At 39.1% G+C, this 18,389-nt stretch overlaps 1 long non-coding RNA gene across 1 annotated transcript; it reads right to left on the bottom strand.

Moving 5' to 3' along the window:
• Positions 1 to 10,811: 10,811 nt before the first annotated feature.
• LOC106080366 (uncharacterized) lies at positions 10,812 to 15,400 on the bottom strand. Its single transcript, XR_001220178.2, has 3 exons — positions 15,246 to 15,400; positions 15,094 to 15,109; positions 10,812 to 10,882 (listed from the first exon to the last, which is right to left on the bottom strand). It is a non-coding gene; the product is annotated as an uncharacterized LOC106080366 (long non-coding RNA).
• Positions 15,401 to 18,389: the final 2,989 nt, after the last annotated feature.

Raw genomic sequence — 18,389 nt, 5'->3', positions numbered from 1 at the left:
AGTGGCTGTAGGAGTTAAAATCGGACGAATATATATATATACATATATATATATATATATATATATATATATATATATATATATAGAATCACTTTCTGATTCGATATATATATATATATATATATATATATATATATATATATATATATATATATATATATATATATATCGAATCAGAAAGTGATTCTGAGTGATCAATATACTTATTAATGGGTCTATCTCTCTTCCTGTTGGGTGTTACAAACTTATTAACTAAGTTATAATACCCTGTTTCAAATTTCAGCAAAATCGAATAATAAATGTGGCTTTTATGGGCCAAAGGCCCTAAATCGGTGGGTCGGTCTATGTGGCAGCCAAATTGAAGGAGGATGTCGAAGGGCCTAACACCAGGGCCATATGGTTGAAATTTGGAACAATTGAAATTCCTTAGTAAATGAGCCATTTACTCTCACTAGGTAAGGTTAGGTAAGGTTTCAGTGGCAGGGTGCCTTCAGACTCCCTTAGACGTTTTCGTCCACTGTGATATCACATGGAAAGCAAGATACCTTCTAAACTCCCAACAACTTGCGAATTCATGTTGTTCTAGTTCACATCCGTTTAATCAGACAATTTTTCAAAGAAAAGAGAATCTAAGGTGGAATTATTTCTGACTGCCAGTGCGTTACACACACACAGCAGGAATTCTCTAGTCTCTTCTTGCTCAACATTCTCTCATCTTCTGTAGAAGTCCTAACTTGCAACCTTCAGTCTGTCACAAAAATTTTCCATCATATTGTGATTTGCCATGACGGACAATGACTCAGACATCTGTTCTAGCCAGCGAAGCAGTAGACCGCTTCAAATCTATATTGGGTCACATAATTCTGATCAGAGAGTGGCCTGTCATGACGCACACAATGACAGAAACGTCTGTTCTAGCCAGCGACAGTATAGCGGTAGACCTCTTCATGTCTAGATTAAGACACACAATTTTGGAAAGCTCACAACCCACCATTTGCGACCATCTTTTATTCGTTACACTTCGGGCCTACAAAATAGTGGTAGGGTGACCTTCTCGATATGACCAGTCTTATTTCTTCAGAGTTTATGCCTAAGCGCATCTGGTCGTCTAGTTTGGAATACTCCGTATAGATGTTAATGTTACTTCTATTAACAGGGATATTGAAGGTTGAATCGGTCCTGTGAGGAATACTGCTGCAGCATTTTATTTTATCAAGACATTGTGTAATCCACACTGCCTGGAACATCGGGCATTGTATCAAGAATGAATCAAAGTCCATAGCCGTCAAATGACCAGAGGGATAGTTTTTATTCTCACAGCAGTGGTCGTAGCAGTTTGTCTATCCACAATGTCCACAGACATGAGGTGCAACATTTGGTCCGTCTGTAGCCTAGATTGACGCACTGGCTGCACTCAGCGGTGGTGTGACCGATTCTGACCTATGCATGCCACGTCTGTTGGCCGGTGACTGAGTACGCGGTTCATGTGCGGGCCTGGATAGGGTAAATAGGGTGGCTTCGAGATTTATTAGCGGGGCTATGAGAACTACTGCGACCAGGTGCTTGGAGTTGTTGCTAGCAGTGTTGCCGTTTTTGGTAGGTTCTTATCAAAATTGGTAGGTCTTACAAATTTTCAAAGTATGTTGGTAAGCTGACCTCAATTTTTGGTAAGTTTTTCCAACAACAAATACCAAGTTAATAACTGAAAAATCGCCGATATAAGTCGTAGGTTTTTCCAACAACAAATACCAAGTTAATAACTGAAAAAATCAATATAAGTCAAATTTAGATTCTGTGAATGCGTTAAGAGTGCAGAACTAAACCTTGGCCAAATACTATTAGAGGCGGCTTTACTGATTCAAATTTCAGTAAAAGGGTCATAAGATCTGATATTTATTGTGACTGGTGCGAATGTTAAGGTATATCTTCCAAACTTGGTAAGTTCTGGTTTCGTTTATTAGTAAAGGTGGTCTCATGCGAACAGTTGAAAACAGCCGGCCAGTTTGACGGTGTTAAGATGTCAGCTCTATGTTTACATTCACAGCAAACAACAGCATTTTTTATACCTACCACCGAAGGAAAGGGGCATATTCAGTTTGTTATTCCGTTTGGAACACATCGAAATATCCATTTCCGACCCTACAAAGTATCTATATTCTTCATCAGCGTAAAAGCTAAGATGATCTAGCCATGTCCCTCCGTCTGTCTGTTGAAATCACGCTACAGTCTTTAAAAATAGAGATGTTGAGCTGAAACTTTGCACAGATTCTTTTTTTGTCCATAATCAGGTTAAGTTCGAAGATGGACTATATCGGACTATATCTTGATATAGCCCCCATATAGACCGCTCCACCGATTTGGCCACATTTAATATCCGATTTAGCTGAAATTTGGGACAATGAGTTGTGTTAGGCCCTTCGACATCCTCCTTCAATTTGGCTGCCACATAGACCGACCCACCGATTTAGGGCCTTTGGCCCATAAAAGCCACATTTATTATTCGATTTTGCTGAAATTTGAAACAGGGTATTATAACTTAGTTAATAAGTTTGTAACACCCAACAGGAAGAGAGATAGACCCATTAATAAGTATATTGATCACTCAGAATCACTTTCTGATTCGATATATATATATATATATATATATATATATATATATATATATATATATATATATATATATATATATATATATATATCGAATCAGAAAGTGATTCTGAGTGATCAATATACTTATTAATGGGTCTATCTCTCTTCCTGTTGGGTGTTACAAACTTATTAACTAAGTTATAATACCCTGTTTCAAATTTCAGCAAAATCGAATAATAAATGTGGCTTTTATGGGCCAAAGGCCCTAAATCGGTGGGTCGGTCTATGTGGCAGCCAAATTGAAGGAGGATGTCGAAGGGCCTAACACAACTCATTGTCCCAAATTTCAGCTAAATCGGATATTAAATGTGGCCAAATCGGTGGAGCGGTCTATATGGGGGCTATATCAAGATATAGTCCGATATAGTCCATCTTCGAACTTAACCTGATTATGGACAAAAAAAGAATCTGTGCAAAGTTTCAGCTCAACATCTCTATTTTTAAAGACTGTAGCGTGATTTCAACAGACAGACGGAGGGACATGGCTAGATCATCTTAGCTTTTACGCTGATGAAGAATATAGATACTTTGTAGGGTCGGAAATGGATATTTCGATGTGTTCCAAACGGAATAACAAACTGAATATGCCCCTTTCCTTCGGTGGTAGGTATAAAAAATGCTGTTGTTTGCTGTGAATGTAAACATAGAGCTGACATCTTAACACCGTCAAACTGGCCGGCTGTTTTCAACTGTTCGCATGAGACCACCTTTACTAATAAACGAAACCAGAACTTACCAAGTTTGGAAGATATACCTTAACATTCGCACCAGTCACAATAAATATCAGATCTTATGACCCTTTTACTGAAATTTGAATCAGTAAAGCCGCCTCTAATAGTATTTGGCCAAGGTTTAGTTCTGCACTCTTAACGCATTCACAGAATCTAAATTTGACTTATATTGATTTTTTCAGTTATTAACTTGGTATTTGTTGTTGGAAAAACCTACGACTTATATCGGCGATTTTTCAGTTATTAACTTGGTATTTGTTGTTGGAAAAACTTACCAAAAATTGAGGTCAGCTTACCAACATACTTTGAAAATTTGTAAGACCTACCAATTTTGATAAGAACCTACCAAAAACGGCAACACTGCTAGCAACAACTCCAAGCACCTGGTCGCAGTAGTTCTCATAGCCCCGCTAATAAATCTCGAAGCCACCCTATTTACCCTATCCAGGCCCGCACATGAACCGCGTACTCAGTCACCGGCCAACAGACGTGGCATGCATAGGTCAGAATCGGTCACACCACCGCTGAGTGCAGCCAGTGCGTCAATCTAGGCTACAGACGGACCAAATGTTGCACCTCATGTCTGTGGACATTGTGGATAGACAAACTGCTACGACCACTGCTGTGAGAATAAAAACTATCCCTCTGGTCATTTGACGGCTATGGACTTTGATTCATTCTTGATACAATGCCCGATGTTCCAGGCAGTGTGGATTACACAATGTCTTGATAAAATAAAATGCTGCAGCAGTATTCCTCACAGGACCGATTCAACCTTCAATATCCCTGTTAATAGAAGTAACATTAACATCTATACGGAGTATTCCAAACTAGACGACCAGATGCGCTTAGGCATAAACTCTGAAGAAATAAGACTGGTCATATCGAGAAGGTCACCCTACCACTATTTTGTAGGCCCGAAGTGTAACGAATAAAAGATGGTCGCAAATGGTGGGTTGTGAGCTTTCCAAAATTGTGTGTCTTAATCTAGACATGAAGAGGTCTACCGCTATACTGTCGCTGGCTAGAACAGACGTTTCTGTCATTGTGTGCGTCATGACAGGCCACTCTCTGATCAGAATTATGTGACCCAATATAGATTTGAAGCGGTCTACTGCTTCGCTGGCTAGAACAGATGTCTGAGTCATTGTCCGTCATGGCAAATCACAATATGATGGAAAATTTTTGTGACAGACTGAAGGTTGCAAGTTAGGACTTCTACAGAAGATGAGAGAATGTTGAGCAAGAAGAGACTAGAGAATTCCTGCTGTGTGTGTGTAACGCACTGGCAGTCAGAAATAATTCCACCTTAGATTCTCTTTTCTTTGAAAAATTGTCTGATTAAACGGATGTGAACTAGAACAACATGAATTCGCAAGTTGTTGGGAGTTTAGAAGGTATCTTGCTTTCCATGTGATATCACAGTGGACGAAAACGTCTAAGGGAGTCTGAAGGCACCCTGCCACTGAAACCTTACCTAACCTTACCTAGTGAGAGTAAATGGCTCATTTACTAAGGAATTTCAATTGTTCCAAATTTCAACCATATATGAGGATGCGAGTATTGGGACCATTTCAAGCTTGCATTTTAACAAAACAAGTTTTAGGGGGCTTATAATGTTCCCTAAACTAATCCTCTGGTCATTTGAGAAAATACACGTTTGTAAGACCTGCGCACAGAAGACACAACTGCTAAACTTCCAATTTGCAACCGAACATGTCATTTATAGACAAGATCGTACTCTTTTCTCATATTTATATTTACTCACATAAATCATTTGTAATAATATCTCATTTTTATACCCTCCACCATAGGATAGGTATACTAATTTCGTCACTCTGTTAGTAACTACTCGAAATATTCGTCTGAGACCCCATAAAGTATATATATTCTTGATCGTCGTGACATTTTATGTCGATCTAGCCATGTGCACGACGTGTTTTGTTATGATATCCAACAACTGTGCCAAGTATGGTTCAAATCGGTCCATAACCTGATATAGCTGCCATATAAACCGATCTTGGGTCTTGACTCCTTGAGCCTCTAGAGTGCGCAATTCTTATCCGATTGGAATGAAATTTCGCACGACGTGTTTTTTCATGATATCCAACAACTATGGTTCAAATCGGTCTATAACCTGATACAGCTGTCATATGAACCGATCTTGATCTTGATCTTGAATTCTTGAGCCTCTAAAGGGCGCAATTCTTATCCGATTTGGATGACACACATTTCGAACCGAACACTGATTTTGGTAATAAAATTCAATGATTTGCAAGCGTTGCTCGTTAGTAAGTCTATTCATGATGAAATGTCAAAGCATACTGAGCATCTTTCTCTTTGACACCATGTCTGAAATCCCACGTGATCTGTCAAATACTAATGCATGAAAATCCTAACCTCAAAAAAATCACCCTTTAGCTCCCATATAAATTGATCTTGGGTCTTGACATCTTGATCCAGTAGAGTCACAAGCCGTTGAAAAAATTTGTCAATGCCGACTATATGAAAAATCCGCAATTACTTTTTGGGCAACCCAATGTATAAAGTAAAAGAAGGGGCAGTGAAGCGGGCCCGGTCCAGCTAGTAGGGTATAAGTGTAATGAAGTTATCAGCTGATAAGAAGCATTTATTTCATTTATTCTCTTTCATTCCGTTATATTACATCATAAAGTGTTTGAGGAAATAGGTTTATTATGGAGTTGGAGTTGTGTGTGGCATCCACAAACCATCTCTTATTTTTCGAATTGTACTTTCAGTTACATTTATCTTTCTTAGTACATTTTGTTACATCAATGAAGTAGTAATATGCAACACAGAAATATCACATTTATTTGTTTATGTATAAGTGCTATAACATTCCACTACATTTAATATCGTACTTTATGATAGTCATGTAAAATGATAAAATGGAGTTTTCTCGACTAGTAGTAGTTAAGAGTTGATAGAAACAACGTGTTTCATTTATTGGGTTTGGAGTTCGATCGACCTAACCTCTACACTTGGTTCAGCTCACGTCCACTACAATTGGTGACCCCGAACGTTTGAGCATTGCAAAATGGAAGGCGATGGAAAACAGGCACAAGGGAATACAATCCCACAACAGCAATCGTCAACTTCAACACCAGTGACACGCGCTAATCCGCAAGGAAGTCTTGGTGCACCATCTGAACACAATACCATCGTAAACAGAGTTTCTGTCAAGATCCCACCTTTCTGGCCAGAGCAGCCAGAAATATGGTTTGCTCAAGTCGAGGCTCAATTCGGTATTTCAGGTATAAACAGCGACGTCTCCCGGTTCAACACCGTTGTTGCAGCCATCGAAAGTGGTGTCTTAGCCCAAATATCGGACGCTATACTCAACCCGCCTGAAACAAATAAGTACCTCCACTTAAAAGCTTGCATTATTGAGCGATACTGCGACAGCGAGCAGAAGAAAATCCAAAAATTGATATCCGAAATTGATTTAGGCGACAAAAGACCAACGCAACTGTTAAACGAGCTCAAAAGTTTAGCAAAAGGTAAAATTAACGATGATTTTCTTAAAACTCTTTGGTTACAGAGGTTACCGGCTCAAACTCGTGCGATACTTCAAGCATCAAATGCAGATTTACCCGAGCTAGCAAAGCTCGCTGATAAAATCATTGAAGTCTCTGATTACCGGCATGTAGCAGCGGTAGCACAAAATCTGCCTGACAACAATCTTAACATGCGGATTCAACGAATTGAAGAGCAGTTAAATCAGCTGGTAAGCTTTGGTCGAAGGAGAAGCCGCAGTAAGTCTAACAACCGCAGATCAAAAAGTAAGGATGGACGGTCCGACAACACATCTACTGGTTGCCAACAACACTGTTGGTATCATAGAACGTTCGGCAACAACGCTCAAAAGTGCCGGCCTCCATGCACCTATTCATCAAACCACACAAAAAACTAACATTATCGCCAGACTCCGCGGGCGGTGCTGACGAGGAATATGTTCAAATCGCTCGCCTCATTGTTTGTGACAAAAGCACAAGCATCCAATTTTTAATAGACACAGGCGCGGATGTGTCCGTGCTGCCACCTACCATAAGGGACAAACGAAACAAACATCAACCAACGAACTTCTATGCAGCTAATGGGTCGCCCATTAAAACATACGGGCAACGACGTTTGAATTTGTCATTTGGGTTGCGTCGGAGTTTCGTATGGAACTTTTACATCGCTGACGTCAACTGCGCAATGATTGGCTCCGATTTCTTAAAAGCATATGATTTGCTTGTTGACATAAAAAGAGGTAAATTAATTGATCGACAAACAATGTTAGAATGTAAAGGGAATTTTGCAAAACAAAATTCAATAAGCATTCTAACACACACAGATTCCTCAAGGTTTGCGCAAATTCTACGTGAGTATAATGATTTGACCGTCTTGAATTCAAATAAAAACCCAATCGAATCGAAGACTACTCATTTCATCACAACTTCAGGTGCACCGGTGTTTGCTCGTCCAAGACGTTTGGTTGGAGAACGACTGGAAGCCGCTAAGAAAGAATTCCAATTCCTCATCGATAAAGGTATTTGCAGGCCATCGAAGAGCCAGTGGGCTAGTCCACTGCATCTTGTAAAGAAAGCGAATAACGAGTGGAGGCCGTGTGGTGACTACCGTGCGCTAAACGCACAGACATTCCCAGACCGGTACCCCATACCTTATTTGCACGACGTCACAAATATTCTGCACGGGAAGAAAATATTTTCAGCCATAGATTTGCAGCGGGCATACCACCAAATACCGATTGAGCCCGACGACATACCGAAAACCGCCATATCAACACCTTTCGGCTTGTATGAGTTTATGTATATGACGTTTGGGCTGAGAAATGCTGCCCAAACTTTTCAGCGATACATCGACGAGCTGTTGAGGGGTTTGGATTTTACATTTGCCTACATCGATGATATTTTAGTTGCCTCAAGTGATGAGGAACAACACGAACGAGATCTACGTGAAGTCTTCAACCGTCTACGAAGAGGGAATTTGTCCATCAACGCAGGCAAATGTAAGATTGGTCAAACCGAGTTGGAATTTTTAGGCCATACCATAACAAGCGAGGGCCTTAAGCCACCAAAGAAAAGGATCGAAGCTATACTTCGCTTTGAAAAACCAACACTGGCTAAGGACCTAAAACGATTCTTAGGAATGATTAATTTTTATCGACCTTTCTTACCACACGCTACGAGGCATCAAAGTGTGTTACAACAACTGGTAAATGGCAACAAGAAGTGCGACACAACGAAAATTGTCTGGTCTAAGGAGACAGAAGCTGCCTTCGAAGCATGTAAAGATGACATAGCTAACGCAACAATGTTAAATTACTTATCCTCAAATGGTAAATTAACTTTAACTGTTGATGCGTCAGACACAGCTGTGGGAGCTGTGCTTCACCAAATCTGCGAGGGGAAAGCAAAACCTCTTGGATTCTATTCCAAACAACTAGCCGATGCGCAGCGCAATTATAGCGCCTACGATCGAGAGCTTGCTGCTGTGTATCAAGGCGTTGATCATTTCAAATACTTACTTGAGGGGCGAGAGTTTACAATCTTCACCGACCACAAGCCGCTCATATTCGCCTTTAAACAAAAAAGCGAAAAGGCACCACCACGAAGAGTGCGACAACTTGATTTTATAAGTCAATACTCCACCGACATTCAGCATATTCGAGGAACAGAAAATAACGTTGCAGATTGGTTGTCGCGACTCAACAGCATTGCGACGAGAGAAGTTAATTTTGAAACGATGGCTGCAGAGCAAGAGACTGACGACGAACTAAAATCTCTTCTGGAGCCAGGTAAGAATAGTTCACTGAAATTAACTTTGTTGCAAATTCCAGACACCAAACAACAACTATACTGCAGTGTGGACGGCAAGCATGTACGGCCGTATGTGCCATTGAGACAAAGAGAGTTGGTTCTGAAGAAATTGCACAGCCTGTCTCACCCTGGCATTCGTGCTATGCGACGTCTTGTGATGGATCGGTATGTTTGGCCAGGCATAAGAAAAGACGTAGCCACTTTTGTACGAAGTTGCATACCGTGCCAGAGAATAAAGATTGGACGACATACAACTGCACCGCTCGAGCCATATTCTGCTGCAGATAAGCGTTTCCAGCACGTAAACATCGACTTGATTGGGCCTCTGCCGATGTCAGCAGGTAATCGTTACTGTCTTACGTGCATAGACAGATTTTCAAGGTGGCCTACGGCAATTCCAATCCCCGATATTACTGCGCACACTGTCGCAACAGCTTTCGTCAACGGCTGGATCGCTCTGTATGGTGTGCCAGAAAAAATAACTACGGATCTCGGACGGCAGTTCGTATCATCTCTCTTTGAAGAATTAACAAACACGTTTGGCATACGTCATCTTCGCACCACTGCATACCACCCGCAGGCGAATGGTATGATAGAGAGATGGCATCGCACACTCAAAAGTTCCATCAAGTGCTATGCTACAAATGATTGGTGCTTCGTTCTTCCATTGGTTCTGTTGGGACTTCGTGCTACTGTGAAACCCGACATAGGTGCCAGCCCTGCAGAGCTTCTCTACGGAACACAGCTACGGTTGCCAGGTGAATTTTTTACTCAGAGCAAAACGAAAGAGAGCCAAACAGAATTTGTTAAAAAACTTCGGCAAGCTATGAGTGAATTGCGGACTGCTAAACCGTCGTGGCATTCTACTGAGAAACCTTACATCGAACCTGAATTACAAGAATGCAAATTTGTTTTTGTACGTACGGACCGTACTCGACTACCATTTGAACCGCCATTTGAAGGCCCATTTGAGGTAGAACAACGATTCAAAAAGTATTTCGTTTTAAAGAAAGGGCTACGCAAAGAGAAGGTATCAATAGACCGATTAAAGCCAGCGCGAGTATTTTCGAACGAGACGACAAAGTCGGAAGATGTCTACCAAAGCAACAATGAGAGTCAACATAAGAAGGAAGATGCGATTGAGAGTTCCAATGCTAGCAACAACCAACCACCAGTATTGACTACACGATCGGGAAGACGAGTAAAGTTTCCTAGTTTTTACCGGTAGCGAAAAAACTACCCGGGGGGTATTGTGGCATCCACAAACCATCTCTTATTTTTCGAATTGTACTTTCAGTTACATTTATCTTTCTTAGTACATTTTGTTACATCAATGAAGTAGTAATATGCAACACAGAAATATCACATTTATTTGTTTATGTATAAGTGCTATAACATTCCACTACATTTAATATCGTACTTTATGATAGTCATGTAAAATGATAAAATGGAGTTTTCTCGACTAGTAGTAGTTAAGAGTTGATAGAAACAACGTGTTTCATTTATTGGGTTTGGAGTTCGATCGACCTAACCTCTACACTTGGTTCAGCTCACGTCCACTACATGTGGTTGTTGTTGTGGTTGTAGCTGGAGTTGTGGTTGTTGTTGTTGTAGTTGTGGTTGTGGTGGTAGTGGTTGTTGTTGTTCGAAGGAGCCCTTCAGGGTAAAATTACAAAGAAAAATTAAAAAGAAATGGATTAGTAATGTTGCATTAAATGTAGGATATATTGGAAATTTTATGCTGATCTAAATTACGAAAACTGCAACCCTTTGAGTAAAAATATTCAACATTGCCTAAAGTATCAGTTAAGATTTAATTAACATGCTCTATTCGCATAAAATATTCTTCTAGAAATGAAGTTTTAAAATTGGAGAACGATGAATTTTGACTGTAACCGTTTGACCATGGCCAACTAAGGGAGGTTAGCCTAATCATTACGCTTAAACTTGAATCGAACAGTACACATAAGAAAAGTGTGAATTATCATGGCAAAATTTGCACCTGAAGATATTTCTACAAGGATCGGGGTACACTCATTTTGTCATTCCTTTGACAACACATCGAAATATCCATTTCCGACCCTAAAAAGTATATATATTTCTAATCGTCGTAAAAATCTAAGACGATCTAGCCATGTCCGTCCGTCTGTCTGTTGAAATCCCGCTACAGTCTTTAAAAATAGAGATAATTACCTGAAAGATTGCACAGATTCATTCTTTGTCCATAGGTTCTAAGATGGGCTATATCGGACTTTATCTTGATATAGACCCTACATATACCGATCTGTCTATATAAGGTCATAGCCACATTAAAGCCATATTTATTATCCGATTTTGCTGAAAATTAGCACAATGTGTTGCATTACAGGGCTCGTTGATATTCGTACCAAGTATGTCCAAGATCGGGCTATATTTGGGTACAGGGATTGTCTGTATACCCATAGAGACCGATCCCCCGATTTTAGTCCTCGGGCCCATAAAAGCAGCGTTTATAATCAGTCTATATATGAATATAGCTGCCTTTAAGACGAATAATTATCAGACCACTATATGTACATGTCAGGCTTGGTCGAAATTGGACCATTTTTCGATAAAGATGCTATAGGTTGTTGGTATCCAAAGTTGGGCCCGGCCAAACTTAATGCCTTTTTATACCCACCATCATATGATGGAGGAATACTAATTTAGTCATTCCGTTTGTAACACCCGAAATATTCCTTTGAGACCCTATAAAGTATATGTTCTTGATCGTCTCGACGTTCTGAATAGATCTGGATGTGTCCATCCGTCCGTCTGTCGAAATCACGGAGCGGTGGAACGCGTACTGCTAGCCGTTTGGAAATTGATATAGGTCGTTGGGGATTGCAAATGGGCCATATCGGTTCAGATTTGGATATAGCACCCACATAAAGCGATCTCCCGATTTGACTTCTTGAGCCACTGGAAGCCGTAATTTTTGTCCGATTCAAATGAAATTAAGCATATAGTCTTCTGTTATAATTTCCAACAACTGTGCCAAATGCAGTTCAAATCAGTTTATAACCTGATATAGCTCCTATGTAAACCGGTCTACTTATCATCCTCGTTCGCTAACTTTCGAAGAATGCGTTTGCAGCTAGGCACTTGAAATTTTGCATACATTGTTCTTATTAGTATAGTTCAGTTGGGTTTGTAAATAAGCCAAATCGGTCCATGTTTTGCTATAGCTACCTTGACTTCTTGAGCCTCTATTGGGCCTAATTCTTATCCGATTTGGCTGAATTTTCAGGTGGTGTTTTGGTAACACCTTCAACAACTGTGCAAAGTAGCTTTTAAATCGATTCGTAACCTGATATAGCCGCCATATAAACAAATCTACCGATAAGACTTCTTGAGCTTCTAGAGAGCGCAATTCTTATCTAATTTGGTTGAAATTTTTTACATGTCGTTTTGGTATAACTTCCAACAACTGTATCAAGTATGGTCTAAAACGGTTGATAAACTTCAAAGAAATATGTTGTGTACCTTGATTACATACATGGACTCATAGACGGACATGGCTTAATCGAATAAGACAGTGATTCTGAGTCGACCGGTGTACTTATCAATGGGTCTAGTTTTTCCCCTTTTTAACGTTGCAAACAAATGCACAAAGTTATCAATTGTGATGTAGGGCGGTCGGTTTAAATGTGGGCTATACCACGTTATAGTGCGAATTGGAGTATACTTGCCACGGATATTGGAAGACATATCAAAATACTGCATGCTAAATTTCAGCCAAATCGGATAGTAATTGCGGCCTATAGAAGCTCAAGAAGTCAATTCGGCGATCAGTTTATATGGCAGATATCAAAACATGGACCGATTTGGCTTATTTACAATTCAAACCGACCTGCGTTAATAAAAAGTATATGTGCTAAATTTCAAGTAACTAGCCACAGATTAAGTTAGGTAAAAGTGGCAGTACTTTACAGACTCACTTAGATAATTTTAAGTCCATTGTGATACCACCGTAGCGACAGACCAACGCCTATGGAGGATATCGAACCCACAATCCAAGCACTGGTAATCAACTCGGATACCGGGGCGAGTAGGCACTTAGCTTAACTTCTTCGAAAATATGCGTACTTTTGACAGACAGACAGCCAGATGTACGAACATGGCTAAATCAGCTTAGGATGTCAAGACGATCAAGATCTCAGATCGTTATATCAATGAGTTACCAACGGAATGACGATGTTAATATAACCCCATTCTATAGCAGAGGCTATAAATGATGTTAATTTCTTTATGAAAAAGCTCAGCAAGCGAAAAACTTTCACCTGAAGCGCTTTTCACAACAAAATAATATAGTTTTGCTTTTAAAGATAAAACATTTTTCAAATCATTTATGGATGGCGATAACCTCGAGGAGAACAAACAAGTTAAAGCGTGCTAAGTTCGGCCGAGCCGAATCATGGGTGGTGGGTTCCCATGATTCGGGGCACAAGTTTATCACAATTTTATCCTGCACAATTTTAAAATTTTATCCGGCACAATTTTATCCTGCAAAAAATGCGGCTTGTAAGGGTTCATAAAGCCAAATCGGGAGATCGGTTTATATGGGCACTATACCAGGTTATAAACTGATTTGGCTGAAATTTTCCACATAGTGTTCTATTACGACTTCCATGTGGTGTTCCTTTATGACTTCAAACAACTGTGCAAAGCACGGTCCACATCGGTCAATAACCTGATATAGCTACGATATAAACCGATCTTGATTTTGGTATTTTGTTATGATATCCAACAACTGCATCAAGTATGGTTTAAATCGGTACATAACCTGATATAGCAGCCATAAACCGATCTGGAGACTTGAGTTCTTGAGCTTCTAAAGGACGCAATTCCTATCCGATTTGGCTGAAATTTTGCATGAATTATTTTATTATGACTTTCAAGAACTGTGCCAAATAAGGTTAAAATCGGTTCATAACCTGATATAGCTACCATTATAAATTATGAATTTTTCTCCGGATTATGACGAAAGGTGGTTTACATATATACCCGAGGAGGGGGGTATCCAAAGTTCGGCTCGGCCGAACTTAACTCATTTTTACTTGTTATTTTTGTTATGATGTTTGACCCCTATTCAGCAAAAAAAGGAATGGAAATTGCACAGAAAGAATACATGGACAGACGGACGTAGCTTAATTTGAATCAGAAATAAGTTCAGAGGAAAACCATTCATTTTATCACAGTCACGCTGATGGCATAGGGTAAAGTTGATGTTTCAACCACATTTTTTTCCAAATATATATACTTTGCCTACGCATTTGATGCTAGGACCTGAAATTCTCAACTGGTTTCCTTAGAAAGTACTAAATACACCCAACTTTGGATATCTGTCCAATACAAGGGTTATCCTTATCCGATCGCCATAAAATTACGTATTTTATTGGGTTGCCCAAAAAGTAATTGCGGATTTTTTAAAAGATGGTAAATGCATTGTTAATAAAACTTAGAATGAACTTTAATCAAATATACTTTTTTTACACTTTTTTTCTAAAGCAAGCTAAAAGTAACAGCTGATAACTGACAGAAGAAAGAATGCAATTACAGAGTCACAAGCTGTGAAAAAATTTGTCAACGCCGACTATATGAAAAATTCGCAATTACTTTTTGGGAAACCCAATACTTATTGGAATCAAAAGGAAAAACAATGCAGGGTATGCTTTCCCCATTTACAAAAAAATAAATGTCTCCTTTACAAGAACGGTCTAATGGACAAATGGACTAAGTCCATCGGCATACTTATCTAACCCTCTTCTCTTTAGACATTATAAAAAAATTCAATAAGTTATTACACCGCTACAATGGTGGTCGTGTCAGACCATAAATATACTTACTCCTGAGAAGTCTAGCCTGAAAAAGAAATGAAAAGAAGTCGGTTAATATATCTTTAACAAATAATCATAAACAAGTCAAAGTGAAGAACTAAATTCAGTTTTACTTGTTTTTTTTTTATTACATATCGCATATGGTTGTCATTTGTACTTACTATTAAGAAAAAGGTTGGTTTTGGATTAGGCTCTGGTTCAGCTATTGGCTCGGCTTGCACAAAACTTAGTGCCAAAATGACAGACATAAAAATAAAGAAAAAACGGCCAAGTTTCATCTTGAATATTAACTGTGTAGCTTTAGAGAATATCGATTGATGTTAACGCTTTACTTAGAATTTAGGTGAATATATAGACAAAATTTTGTTGATTTTAAAATAATGCCAAATGTTTATCACATATGCGTCAAATGACGAACAATGCAATTGTTTATTTGTGATGTTATTGTTTGTCTTTTCTGCAAACACAGACCACAGACAGATACCGATATAAAAATTTTAAAAGACCTAGAAAGAAGTGTGTATTTTTTTCAAAATAAAAATTCCTTTTGTCTAATGTTTTCCTAAAAATTTTTCTGGAATATATATGCAAATTTAAAAAAAAAAAAATATTTTTAAAATAAAGTGCATATAAGTAAAATAGAAATTTCTAATGGCTGTCATGAGTATGTCATGTTATACGCTGTATACCTTAGTTCTATCGATTTCAGTTCTTCGCTGGAGCTTTCTCTTTCTCCTTCTGACTGCCAGTGCGGAACGCACACACAGCAGATATTCTACAGGCTCTTCTTCCTCAACATCCTCATAGCTTTTGCAAAATCTTCTGCAACATTCCGTTTGTCAGCGTCCTTTCCGCTTAGACGGTTACCTGTCATGACGGATACAATGACTAAGGCATCTGTTCTAGCCAGCGACGGCAAAGCGTTAGACATCTTCAAGTCTTGATTAGGCCACATAATTTTGAAATTCTTACAACCCCCACTTTCTAATCATTTTTTATTCGTTGCCCTTCGGACATGATCTTGACTCCTTAACTAAGATGTTGCTCGAGACATACCCTCATATTCCAGTTCCCCTAGGATGTGTAAGGTAATCCTTAGTCTCGCATGTTCGCCTGCTCTAGAATTTTTTTAGAAATCGTTGTGGCCCGACATCCAGATCAGCAAAATTTTTTACTGTTCAGCCAATTCGTGTTTATACCCTCCACCAATGGATAGTGGCATACTACTTTCGTCATTTCATTTGTAATACCTTCAATTATTCGTCTAAGACCCCATAAAGTATATAAAGGGTGATTTTTTTGAGGTTAGGATTTCCATGCATTAGTATTTGACAGATCACGTGGGATTTCAGACATGGTGTCAAAGAGAAAGATGCTCAGTATGCTTTGACATTTCATCATGAATAGACTTACTAACGAGCAACGCTTGCAAATCATTGAATTTTATTACCAAAATCAGTGTTCGGTTCGAAATGTGTTCAAATTTTGACAAATTTTGTTCAGCGATGAGGCTCATTTCTGGTTGAATGGCTACGTAAATAAGCAAAATTGCCGCATTTGGAGTGAAGAGCAACCAGAAGCCGTTCAAGAACTGCCCATGCATCCCGAAAAATGCACTGTTTGGTGTGGTTTGTACGCTGGTGGAATCATTGGACCGTATTTTTTCAAAGATGCTGTTGGACGCAACGTTACGGTGAATGAACACATTTCGAACCGAACACTGATTTTGGTAATAAAATTCAATGATTTGCAAGCGTTGCTCGTTAGTAAGTCTATTCATGATGAAATGTCAAAGCATACTGAGCATCTTTCTCTTTGACACCATGTCTGAAATCCCACGTGATCTGTCAAATACTAATGCATGAAAATCCTAACCTCAAAAAAATCACCCTTTATATTCTTGACCGTCATGAAATTTTAGGTCGATCTAGCCATGTCCGTCCGTCTGTCTGTCGAAGGCACGCTAAATTTCGAAGCAGTGAAGCTAGGCGCTTGAAATTTTGCACATCTGGGATCTTAACTTCTTCAGCCTCCAGAGGGTGCAAATCTTATCCAATTTAGCTGAAATTTAGCACGAAGTGTTTTGCTTTGACTTGCAACAACTGCGCTAGGTATGTGCGCAAATCGGCACATAACCTTATATAAAACTGCTTCTTAAGCCGATCTGGAATCTCATTCGATTTGGCAGAAATTTTGTACAACGCCTTCTCTGCTGGCCTTCGAAATACCTGACCGATATGGTCTGAAGCGATCTATATCTTGATACAGCTTCCATATAAACCGATCTCCCGATTACGTCTCTTGATCCCATACAAGGTACCCAATTATCCAATTTGGCTGAAATTTTGCATGAAATGTTTTGCTATTACTTGAAATAACTGCTTAGTATGGTCCAAATCGGTCCATAACCTGATATAGCTGCCATATAAACCGATCTTCGATTTTGACTTCTTGAGCCGCTAGAGGGCGCAATTCTCATTTGATTTGACAGAAATTTTGTACAACGGCTTCTCCGATGGCCTTCGAAATACGTGTCCGATATGGGCTGAATCGATCTCCTACAAGGCGCAATTCTTACCCGAATGGACTGAAATATCCCATATAAACCGACCTCCCGATTACGCCTCTTGAGCCCATAAAAGGCACAATTCTTATCCGATCCAAACTTCTTTAGCCTCTAGAGGGCGGAAGCCTTATCCAATTTGGCTGAAATTTTGCATGAAATGTTTTCCGATTACTTCCAATAACTGTGCTTAGTATGGTCCAAATTGGTCTATAACCTGATACAGCAGCCATATAAACCGATCTTCGTTTTTGACTTCTTGAGCCCCTACAAGGCGCAATTCTTATCCGAATGGACTGAAATATTACTCAATGACTTCTGCTATGGTCTTTAGCATTCAATTCATTTGTGGTCCGATTCGGACTATAACTTGATATATTAAGTTGCCCAAAAAGTAATTGCGGATTTTTCATATAGTCGGCGTTGACAAACTTTTTCACAGCTTGTGACTCTGTAATTGCATTCTTTCTTCTGTCAGTTATCAGCTGTTACTTTTAGCTTGCTTTTGAAAAAAAGTGTAAAAAATTTATATTTGATTAAAGTTCATTCTAAGTTTTATTAAAAATACATTTACTTTCTTTTAAAAAGTCCGCAATTACTTTTTGGGCAACCCAAAAGCTCCAATAGTTTAACAGATTTTATTCATTATTCTTTGATTGCCTAAAAAGAGATAGCGAGCAAAAAACTCGACAAATGGTAGAAATTCAGACATTGGTTGAAATACTTTTGAACTTATAGACCT

The sequence above is a fragment of the Stomoxys calcitrans genome, chromosome 2 (genome assembly GCF_963082655.1).
Source record: "Stomoxys calcitrans chromosome 2, idStoCalc2.1, whole genome shotgun sequence".
NCBI lineage: Eukaryota > Metazoa > Arthropoda > Insecta > Diptera > Muscidae > Stomoxys > Stomoxys calcitrans.
The sequence above is the reverse complement of the archived record's forward strand: the minus strand, read 5'-3'. Positions and strand labels throughout refer to the sequence as shown.